Here is a 12740-nt window from a genome sequence, read left to right as displayed (position 1 = left end):
TGACATTTTACATTGATAATCTGGTATTTCGCTCATAAAATGTTTTTGCGGAGAAAAAACAGAAAACAATGGTTACATTTTGTATTGCGTTAAAAGCCAGCACTTTATTGTTAGTATATTTTAATCACATAAATGTTTTTTAGGTTTAACCTTTTTGGTAATCCCGTTTTATTATCTCTTAATATTTAATTCAGTTCTGATATTTCTTGTACACAACCGCTATAAAGCAAAAGGCAGTATTTTTCCACTTCCAGAAGGACACATTTAGGCAGAGCAGTTAGAGCAGGGATCCTATAATTCAGATAAATCTTACTTTCATGGGGTGACAAAGACAAAGCTGAGCACACTGGCATCCTCACTCACTAATCAATAACTATGCCTTCATAACTCCATGCTTCTTTATATAACCACATTAAGGAAATTGACTGATCAATGAAATGATTGATTTCATTGTTCAGTAAGTATGCACACCGCAGGTTTGCATATAAATGTGTTTGATTAAATGAGTAGTTGGTTGTGTAAAAGTGCATACATGCAACATATCAAGTGAAGTGACCTGATGATTATGCTTGGTGAATGCACTGAAGATCTAAATTTGAAAATAAAACAGTGGTATCAATTGATTATTATGTTTGCAATTGAGTGATTCCTTTGTGAAAATATTAGTTTTCATCTTTAATGGACAATTTGTTAATTCTCTCATATTAAAATCATTTTTTCTTTTTTAATATGGCATAGATGCCCGCAATAGTAATTACATCAATATGAATGAAGAATGTCCTTATTTCTGAAAAAAAAGGAATTTTCCACAGTTATTTCTGAATATTTATGTTTTATGCATAAACACAAAACAGCATAAATAGAATGTATGCAACATGCATCAAAACTGCAGACAGTTATTTATGTGCTAGTCTGATCAGAAATTTGAAGGCGTGTTCTTGCTGCCTGTCACTGATTGGCTGTTAAGGGCTGGCTATGCCTGAATCATAGGATCAGTTGATGGGTGTTGCTCTTCTCTGGCCACTCCCGTACATCGTTGCAGAGTTCTGGACCCTGTTCCACCCTGAAACAGCAGGGGGCAGTGCACCATTTTTCATTTACAACACCTCAGATGTGTTGCCCTGTGAATGCCATCTGTCCCAAAGGATCCCTCCAAAATTGCATTATAATAAATGTGTGTGTGTCTGTGCGTGACTGTGTGTGAGTGGGTATGCGCACGTGTGTACATGTGCACATAATTGGATGCCAGATCTCGTTTATTTGCTGTGCAATCACAGTAGGTTCTTGATTTTCTTTCTTTTTTGCCTGTTACTTGTTCCAAAAATAAATTGCTCACCCCACTACACATTTTCTTTTACCTTCCCTTTAGGCTGACATGGTGCCATCTAAACTGGCCTGGTTAAGTTCTAGCTATTAAACTCACGACTAATGTTAGGCTGAAATCTGGTGCATACGCAAAGTGTGTGACATACTATGTCCAGTGCATTAAGTGTAATAAAGGTATGAAATCTGAGAAAGGCAACACATAACCTGAGGCTTTTTTTTTTTGATGGAGTCTCATTTTCTTTCATGCCTTTTTTCAGATCAGGTAACTTTTTTATTCAGTTTTAATTTTTTATGATGTTCCCTGCTTGACATTTTGAAAAGTAGCTCTCAGATACTGAGAAATTGATACAGAGTCACAGCACAGTCACTCTCTCACCACTTTGTGTCACCTTCTAAAGGCTCAAGACTGTTAAAACTGCAGCTGGGCTTTTAGATTTGGATCTGCCAGAAAATGTCAATTGGTTTGAAGCATAAAGCAAACTTTTATTATGATTATTATTATTATTATTATTATTATTATTATTATTATTATATATTATTGTTGTTGTTGTTGTTGTTGTTGTTGTTGCCTTGTGCACACTATAATTTAATGCACCCAAATTATTGCATATTACCTTCAATGTAAATAGGACCTTACATTTTCTGATGTTAAATGTCCAGTTCTTGAAGATGATGATGATGATTCTTCTTACTGCTGCTACTACTACTATTATCATTTATTGTTATTATTATTAGTATTATTATTATTATTATTTACTATTGCTGTTGTTGTTGTATTGTTCTGTGCAAATGATTATGGATGTCTGTGGGGTTCTGCTTGAATTTTATTTTAGTATTTTAGTATTCTTTCTACATTTTCTCTTATGAAGCCTGTAACCTTAAATAATGTGCCTCCATCAACACCAAATTAGCTGTGAGCAGTGCACAGGCAGAGAGCTGGTGTCTATTAGAAACGCGTTAATTTATGTACTAATTAAGAGCATTTCTACAAAGCCCTGAGAATCCCTGAAGGAAAGATGATGATTTTAATGTGAAATTCAAAATCACTTCTATGTGCTAATTAAGCAGACCATGTTCAGTTGCCTGCTTTATTTGTTGGGAATGCAGTGTCAAATGCACAGATTTTTATGCTTTTTTGCACTTAGTCCCATTTAAATCACCTCTATTTAAAGCCTATTATTTTTATTACTATTATGGACTGATCAATGATAATTTATCAATTACAACAAAGGGATATATCATCATTACTTTGCAGGTGAGTGTACGTGGGCATTTCCAGTAGGTTTCTCCTGAGAACTGAGCGAAACCTAAATAAGCTACAATTGACAACTTGTAAATGAGCACTGAAACATGAAGATCCCAAGTAATGTATTTTTGACATATTCCTGTCTTCATTAACTAATTCAATTTTAAACGAATACCACGTACCATCTTGAAACATACATGCATAAGCTAAATGCAGCAGTCACCAGTGTAGCTCTTGTTACTACATAACTGAAACCTTGACCTTTTGCATGATATTGTCCATCCTTGTTCTATCAAAGTGCTGCCCAAAGCCAAAATTATTTATCATGTCTTCCAATTAGGAAGTGCTTTCTTTTATAAAGTGCCAGTATCAGTACGTTTTCATTGGAAATGTTGAAAAGACTCAAAACATTTTTATTAGGATTAACATAATTGGCACATTCATGCAGTGTCTCCCACCAACTGCTTAGGACCATTGTCTTGCTGTAGGCTGCAGCACTATCCAAAGCAAATAAGATTATTCTGTACTCTTCAGAATGCATTCGAATCATCAAAAAGACAAGCCTGTCTGATAGAAGTGAATCTTGTTCTCATCTGTCCACAAGACCTTTTTCCAGAACTTTGCAGGATCTTTTAGGTACCTCTTAGCAAACTGTAAACTGGTCATCCTGTTTTTGTGGCTAACTAACGGTTTGCATCTTGCAGTGTAGCCTCTGTAGTTCTGTTTGAAAGTCTTCTGTGAACAGCAGTCACTGACACATCCATGCCAGACTCCTGTAGAGTGTTTCTAATCTGTCAAACAGGTATTTTGGGTGATTTTCTTATGGTGAGAATTCTTTGGTCATAAATAGAGGTCTTACTTAGCCTACCAGGCCCATTGCAATTACTGAGCTAACCTGTGTTCTCTTTCTTCTTAACAATGTTCTAAACAATTGCTTTTGGTAAGCCTAAGGTTTGGGCCATTTCTCTGACTGTTTTTTTCTTATTTCTTAGCTTAATGTCCAGTAAGCACACATGGTCACTGTGTCGTCAGCACAATGTAATCAAATTTATTGGTACGTCATAGTATTTAGGGCATTTGCTCATTGGCCCTACATCCGAGTGATGTCGCACTTCAGATGCTTAGTCTTTAGAGCGTTTGCTAGCTGGCCCAATATTGAATGCATCAACCAGCAACATCGTGGGGATGTAGGGCCAGTGACCAAAAGCCTAGAATCAAGATTAGATACTGAAAGCTCTCTTATACCTGCACCAAGGAAGCATTTGGACACACCAGCCTAATTAGAAATACCTGTGAAACCATTTATCCCAAATGTTATAGTACCCTGAAATGGGGGCTATGTTGTAAAAGTGCTGTAATTTCTACATGGTGACAAAGTATCTCAGGACAGCACCCCTCTTTGCACTGATTCAGAAACTTCCGTTTGTCCAAGTGAATGACCTCCTGTGGAGTCAGAACAGCGAGACTGTGAACAATTCAACGACACTGAAGACCACTCTCAGCTGACCTCATCCTCTTCCCTGTAATGACTAATTAGGTTAATAGCATGTTTCAAGTTGTGTTGATCCGTCTACACACTTGACTTTATTTTTTTTCCATAATGTTGTGCCGTTCGTTATTAAAGTTAACACAGTCAGTGACTATGGTTTCCGTCTGTGCCGACCTCAGGTTCTAACTTCTGTATGGTATACACTTTGCCGCCTCTGATAGCGCAACCTGCATATGTAAATGTTAAAGCCCTTCGTAATCCAGATGGCATTGTTATAAATTGCACGAGCCAATCAAAAACTAGTGTGTCCCATGTTCGCCCGACCCGTGCCCTGCCATACATGCAGGCAGAGACATGGCAGACGCCAATTAGCAAGGAACAGAAAAACAGGCAGCGATACATTGACTGAGGATAAAGAAGAGGCTGTGAAAAACATGGGGGAACCAGGCCCCCCTGTGGCACCCTAGGGCCACTAAGAGGTGCCATGCTAGTGTCTTGGCCTGTGCTGGGGCCACTATGGGCTAGAGAAGGGTGTGGGCTGCAGGGATGGATCTGCTGCCAGACAAAGGTGTGATCACTTACAAGGAAGCAAAAGCTGACAGAGTGAGGTTATGGCTGTGAACCATAACCCTTTAGCCATAAACATAGAATCAGCCTGGTCCACTTATCCAAAGTTCTGAAGAAAGCAACCTAGAAGACTAGACAACATATTGCACCAAGCGAACACACTTGAAAGACAACCATCAGCTACCATGACTTTTGAATAAAACAGGAAGGGAAAAATATCAGAGATTCACCACTCTCCCATGCAATATGTGAGCTGGAAATGCGTAGGTACAAGAGTTATAGAGGTACAGTGATGTGGATCACAAAGGACATGCTATTTTCATAATGGAAAATTCAGAGAAAAGAGATACACAGGCACACTAGAGGGTATTGCTGCAGAAGGCCACAGTGTAATGAGGGAGCTGTGCGCTTGTATATTTAGTCTTGTAGTTATTAGGTTCAGTTTGAGTGCTGTGGATCCTCTAGTGTCGGGCTCACCAGATGCTACATCAAACAGCCTCTTGTTGCTGCATGCTCTTCTCACTCAGGGGGTTTTGATCTCTGAGAGGACAGGACATTGCCCAGACACAAGGCTAAATTCAAGATTGTAGGGGCTTTGCACTATATATTCATTTATGTACTGCGTTTGTCAACATGAGAAGCAGAGTTGTGCCAGTGAAAGTCAAAGAAGCCATTATGAGGCTGAGAAATATGAAAAAAAAAATTCAGTCAGAGACAAGTCAAACCTTAGGCTTGCTGAAACCAACCGTTAGGAACATCATTAAGAAGAAAGAGTGCACTAGTGAGCTCAGTAATCGGAAACGGCCTGGTAGGCTAAGGAAGAACTCTACAGTTTATGACTGAAGAATTCTTCATTTTGTGAAGTCATTTGTCTCAAACATTATAACACCCTGAAATTCGTGTATTAAAAGTTGTGTTATTTCTACATGGTGAAACCAAAATGTATTATGTACTGCAACAATCATCGGTTAAGGACTGGGAAGACACCAGTATGTGCTGGTTGGAAACACAACCACAAATATAACAGCTGCAGTACTGTTCTCCACTACAGTAGACATGCTATTCCTGTTCATTAGCTCCTCAGTAGTAGGAGGAGCTCTGGGTTCTGCTCGGGCGTAAACCAGAAGACAGTTTTGTCAGGGAGGCCGTTCCACATTCACACAGTGGGAGTCATTTCGGGGGCTCGTCTGACAGGTATAAATATAGCCGGGCTTGAGTGGGTCTCAAGCACGTGCGGCCGTATCACTGTCTCCCCCTCTCCACTCCATCTCCTCTGCTCTCTCCCCTCCCAGGTAAATCAGGTGCGGCGTGAAAATTGGATCTTCGATTTTCCGCGCCAGCGTCCCCGGGCTGCCTGGCTGGACCTCTGAGGCCATGGCGAGGATGATGCTTATGATTTGTTGACAGGTTAGTGGAAGAAAGTAGCAGCTACGACCCAGCAGAGCCCCATCTGTATAGTTACCCACTTTCCCACCAATCAGCTCCTAATGGTTGAATTCAGCGTTTGAGATCGCTGTCTGCGCAGAGAAAAAAAATCACCTGGACACATACTGCGCCAAACCACCGAGCAGAGCCTATTAGCATGGAAGCGGAATGAAATAAACCCGTATGGAAATGGCCCGGTAACGTAGCTGCACTTGTATGTATTTTGGCAGACTGCTGTAAGAGATCAAGGGGACCTTGCTCAGGAGGCACGCTGCTGCCAGGGTCACGTTCGGGTTCCCTGCCCCTACACTTACGCGTAGGGAGCGCATTCTACGGCTCACAGGGGGAAATGGAGGCAGCTGCCAGGTTTAATCAGGCCCCAGAAACGACCCAATCGGCTCGGTAAATACGGCGCCTCTGCGACCTGCCTCACAAAGTGACCATGGGAAGCAGCCAACATTATTCTAAGAAAGGTGAACAATTTAAAAAATGGCGTCTATGCAAAGGCTACGGAACTGTGCCTTCACCTCCGCCCCTCATGCCCACCTTATTATAACAGTTTTTACCCAACGTCTTTATGGATGTTGAGTGTGAGAAGTCCGCTCGGGGTTGGCCCATGACAGAATGGAAATAGAGAGAGATTGATTCACTGGTTTGGGGTTTGATTAGCAAGTTGAATTGCAGTACATGGCAGCACTTAGTCCAGACTCATTAAAATGGACCATTTTATTTCTCCAAACCTAAAAAAACAACTATGGTCAACAAGTGTGGCTTTAGCTGGGAAAAACCGAGCAATGTTTGATTGTAGAGGATCACAATGAGACCCCAGAGGTAGATTTTGTTTGTTCCAAGAAGCGCTGTGACTTTTTAAATAGAAATGTGCATATACAGTATCTATCAGAGTAAATATGTGGTGTGTGAGAATGTGGTTAGAATATGTTACACTTTTATTACGATCACATACAAATGTATCTCTCTCAGCCGCCCACAAAAGAAAGTTTAGAAGCCCCTCATTTATACAATTAGTCTGATTTATTTAACATGCAGCTAGTACACCCTGAAGCTCTTTTCTCCTGAGATGCACACGTTAATATGTCTTTCATGTTTTGAGTGAATATACGCAATGGGAAAAATTAAAGATACACCCTTTAAACAAGGATAAGCTTTAAAAAACAGGTCTGGGAGTTCCTACTTGTGCTCCTTGGTGAAAGCTTGGATATTCACCCCATGCTGTTAAAATACAAGGTCTGGGGGAGATAATAGCTTCCATTGTTTCATAAATAAATAAATAATCCAAAATGAAAAGTGTGAAATCCTGTATAACACAAGTACTGGCCCAGCAACTCAAAACAGATCCCTCGGGTGCTCGCTGATGAAATGCTGGACACTACAGTAGATGTTCAGAGTATATACTCAAGTTTTTGTTTTTGTGCAGAAAATCTTGTGCTAATAACAACAGTACAGCAAAATAGTATCTAACAAGAGAACAAAGCACACCATTTCCTCCTCTGTACAGATATTCCATCTGCACATACTTAAATTATTTTAATGCCTGCTGGAGTACACACAAAAATCACTCCTATAAAACACAAACTTAATTTAACAATAAAAATGTTGATAAAGCCAGGGCCTTTTTCTAATAAGTTAACACAAATGAGAAGCAGTCTGCCCAACAGCTCTGTGAATGATAATTGAACATATTCAGTCCAACGTGGTTCATCTCAGCTTCTTACAGGTGCCAATTTACTTATGCCACCCAACCATGTTGCCTGTCAGGCCCAATAATGGCCAATAAATGCCTTTCTAAAAAATAATCAAAGCACTTAAAGGGACCATGCTTGAGTTTCTTGAGGCAGGGGACCTCATGTGAAAAGGGAGAGGGGGAGGGAGGGGGGCCCCGACTTTGAGCCAGAAAGTGCTTTGCCCACTGCCCCCCCACCACTCCTGGGACATTTCAGGGGATCACCCAAAAAAAAAGGGTACTTCACAAAAGCCGAAAGCAGCATGCTATACACCAAACTGATGTTCATCTGACGGCTGGGCTGGGATGGGCCGGAGTATGGTACGGTAATGAGGTACACTATGGTGGCCGCCACTGTGAAATCCACCAGCCACTGGAATTCAGAGAAACTGTCTGTGTGTCTCAAGATGGAGGGGAAATAATGGAGAGAGAGCAGATAATGGTTTAAGAATGATGAACAACATTTTTCCCTATTCAAGGTAGAGAAGAGTTAAAATGGACTTTCCAATGGGGATGATCCACACATTAAGAAGAAAACAAAGTAAATAAACAAACAATATGAATGAGTTTGGGATTATTCATAAAATACCTGGATCTGCACTTGGTCTTTGGAATGACAGACAGGGACGTGTTGTGTACTCTGTGTCCATTTCCACCATGGACTTGGACTCCAGCTGCAGTTTGATGGCCTTGGAAATAGCCAGCAGCTTTTTATTAGCGTGCCTATTGTACTTCACGAGGGGGTCACAATGGGGTAAACAGAATAAATGTTGCTGAGATATTCATTGTCCTCACTGTTGATTCGATAGTACCAAGCAGCACTCTTGAGGCCTCACTAATAATGGTCCAAATGAATAAACTGATCATTCATTCAAGTGAGATGTGCTGTATAATTGCACCAGACCTGGGGGAAACACGCATTCAAAACGTGGCTTTCCTTGAAATAGGTTTACTTGTCAAAAAATTCAGTTAAAATGTTGTCCCCACTTAGTGAGAAGAATAAAGTGACCATATTTGAAGGTGCAATGTTGCAGTACATGTTTGGGAGTGGCTGTCCTCACTAAGTGGACATGTATTTGAAATACTTACAGTACACTTACAGACTGTATTGATTATGCTGTAGCACATGCCCGTGTGGTTTTCTACATCTCTACAGCGATGCAGAATACTGTATATAACCATTTCTTACTTGGCTCCAAGTTTGGACCCTTGGATAAAATATTGGAGCTAGTCTTCTGAGGCAGAGTTCACCATCAGGGTGAAATGCCAGCATACTGTACAAACCATTAGAACTTAATATTTAATTACATCCCTCAATTCAGTTCCTCTACAATGCTCTGTTTGTAGAGTTTGAAAAAGTGAAACAGCTCATTTTTTAAATAACAGAGAAGGAGAGAACCTACTGTAAGAACCAGGGTCTGCTGTTCTTGTTGCTACTCTGCATGCTCCTCTGCACTTAATCAATTACAGCAGTCGAGGATACAGTTAAAACGCACTTCACCTGCTTAACTGGGTCTGAATTAGGTTCTGATTTTAATGTGAAAATGAACAACCTGCAGAGCTTGCAGACCCCTGACCTAAGAAAATAACAATGTTTGATGATGAGAAAAGGCCCTTCGGCTCATCTAGGCTTTGCATGTTACTGAGTCTCAAACTTGGTTGCCTGGTCTTGAGCACTCCAAGTGTCTCTGACTCTATTACAATTCTATTCTATTCTATTCCTAACCTTTCTGTCAACAGCAACACTTTGATTTGGCCAACACCTAAAAATAAAGGGTGCATGCACACATCCAAAAAAATTTAGCAGATGCCAGGGGTATGAGGCCTGTGCGGCAGAACTGGCAACATTCCAGATTATACCGTACAGGAGCATTTCCCACCACCAGCCCGCAAGCACTGCGGCGACAGCATGCTACCACCCCTACAAGCAGTTCAGCCGTTTCCAAGGGAAACCAAGAAGAAATTGACCATCTTTTTCTTTTTTCCCATCAGAGGATTAAAAAAATCCCCACTGAACAAATCCAACTTAGGGGGCCGTTCAATCTAACTGCTACGCCACTTTGTCTTTCACTTGAACAACTGATTAAATTTGAGCATTTCTTCTTTTTTTCGACAGCAAATTCTTCCACATTCATTATACATTCTTCGGGCAAATAGTCCCAATCTGTGAAGAAAGTATCCAAAAAAGTGGACCAAAAAGTATAAAATAAGTTTGCATCGTATTCCATGGTAGAGTGTTTATTGGTGGAACAGGACGCTTCCCTAAAATAAAAGGGGTGGGGGGGGGAGAGAAGCACTCCTATCTGTAGGTAGAATGGGGCCTCAGTGTTGGCCCTAAAGCGGGAGAAGCTCTCTGGGTGCCTGTGAGAGCCCTGCCATGCCCGCGGGCCCCGCGGGGGAGAGCCAGCTGTCCCTGGGACTTGTGCCCCCCCCCCCCCCACCCCCCCTTCGGGGCCTCCCTTAAGCAGGCCTTTCCGAGCCGCGTTTGTTCACTTCAGCTAGTGGGGCAGCTTTGAGGATAAAACCCCAGTACGGCGCTCTGGCAACACGCTCTCACCCCATTCAGGCCCGGGGCTCTAAATCTTCCTGAGCAAGGGCCGGCTATGCGATCACAAAAGGCACAAAAATCCATATTATAATTGCATGCAGGCAAGTGGCCCGGGATTTACATTTTTAAAAGGGAACCATGCCACCAGAAAGAATGAGGGAAACACATGTATCTCCCATTGACTTCAATTTAAATCACCAAGGCATATTCTCCTTTGTGTGACTGCTCTTAGTGGTTCTGTAATTCGTCTCAACACCCCAATATAGGATCTGACAACAGGCAGCTCAGGGGGGCTCTGCTAAAGGGCTTCTCTTTCATCACGTTGCCTAGTAATCGCTGCCCCGTGTAAAACCAGCAATATCAGAAATCTACAAGAGGCCCGATTCCTCATGCTAAGAAAGTACAGAGCTCCTCAGAGGACAGTACACAATGGCACTGCAGAGAAAAGACAAACTTCACATACTGCATATCAGTCAAAATTAACCAGACCTTCAGCAGAGGCTGATCGTCACCCAAAGAAATAAATTTGAACGTACTGTAAATTGGCTAATGTTAATCGAGTCTTCTGCACACTCTCAGTAATATCACTTCAAATGGCATTGCAGTGATCTGTCCAAGGAGTGGCTTGGCTGCACGCACACACAGACACACACAGACACACACAAACACACGCAGACACACATACACACACACACACACACACAATATATTGCTGTATCTCTCTCATACATGCACTCACACTCTTATACATTCTCTCATATAACTGAAGAGCAAGCAGGAGGTCAAGGCCAAAGGACCTACATTTACTGATAAAAATTCTCAATATGAAAGGCAGTAAATGGGCAGATTAGGATGGACTTTTCTACATGAAAAAAATATCACACTAGGCTGTTTCATGGGTGGGTTTAAGCTCCAATCAAATGCTTGGGGAAGACACTTATGTAATCTCTTCTATTTCATAAAGACACATGCATATTATAAAAGGAACATTTGGGGAGGAAGGTACATTTGCATGCATGTTCAACATACCTCCAGAAAAATCATGACTGTAAATGCAAACTCATTCTAGTTCTATCTGACAAGAACCCATTTCTTCTCATTTGGAATGTTTTGGCTTGGTTTGCCACCAGGATTTAAAAAAAAAAAAAAAGAAAAAAAAAAACATCACCTTATTCTACAAAAGTGCTTGTCACAGCATTCTAAATTTTTGTCAATACAATCTATAAAAGAGTTGAAAGAAGATTTCAAAGTCCCAACTCTCTTCCTCCTGAGACAAACTTAAAAGCTGCCTTTCAGTGCTTTGAAGACCATAAATTTGCACAACCCCCTTAAATTTCTTAGAAAAACAAAATGTCACAAACAACATATGAGGCTAGCAGGGATTTAGGCAACTGGGCTGTTTTTGTTTTTCATGTTTGTTTATTTATTAATGAAAAACCTAATTAAGGAACTTTGTGGAGCCATGATTAAGGCTTCGCTTCCACGAGACTTTACTGAAAATATTGTAACACCCTAAAACAACCACTGATTAATTATTAAGCATGTTCAGAAAAGCTGTTTACTGTTAAACATATACATTCTAATGAGAGAAAAATGAGACTGGCATTCATTTTCCTTCTGTCTTGAGGGATGTCCTGATATTTGATGATAGCCATCGGATCTTTGTCCCAATGGTGAAATTTTTAAATCCCTCATAGCTAAGTAATGTAATGAGCTGCTCTCATGTGAGCCAAGTAGGTGGATTCACATGTCTTTAGGATAGTTAATTCACTGGCAGATAAGTGTTTGTGCCACAGCAGCACAGCACAAGCAAGAATAGTTAGGGCCCAAAACAGGTCCGGCAATTTTTCCTTACCTGCTGCTGCTGAGCAGCCATCTCACAAAAACAAAAAAAAAAAGAGTAGCGAGGTATAATATTCTGAATGACACCAGCCATCACCATGGAAACCAGTGGCTGCACACCAATCACGCCCTGGTGGGAGGAAATAAGCGACAGCGAATATTTTAGCACAACACTGAAAAGGCGCGTCCAGTCATGTTCGTCTGTAAAAATAATAATAATAATAATTTGCTGATCACCAATTAGACAGACTGTGCACCGCAAATGTTAACGATCCCATTACAGTGCAATTATGCTTGTGAAAATATTTGTCCAGATGTATACTGACATCCCTAAAGTGCCAAAAAAACATAAGAAATTATTATTGCAAAAATTCTGTAAAGTTCTGGCATGTGCCTGTCCAAAATGCGAAATGCGCAGAGGAGCCAGCAAGCAGACAGATCAGTGGTATGTATATCTGAGAATACAATAAGGCCCAGTTTTTGAGGTGTTACTCTTTCAACATGAGTGGCGTACCTATACATTTATCAAACAATAAGACTGGAAAATTGAACAACT

Source organism: Anguilla rostrata, chromosome 14, assembly GCF_018555375.3.
Source record: "Anguilla rostrata isolate EN2019 chromosome 14, ASM1855537v3, whole genome shotgun sequence".
NCBI classification, from domain to species: Eukaryota; Metazoa; Chordata; class Actinopteri; order Anguilliformes; family Anguillidae; genus Anguilla; species Anguilla rostrata.
Note: the sequence above shows the minus strand (reverse complement) of the source record.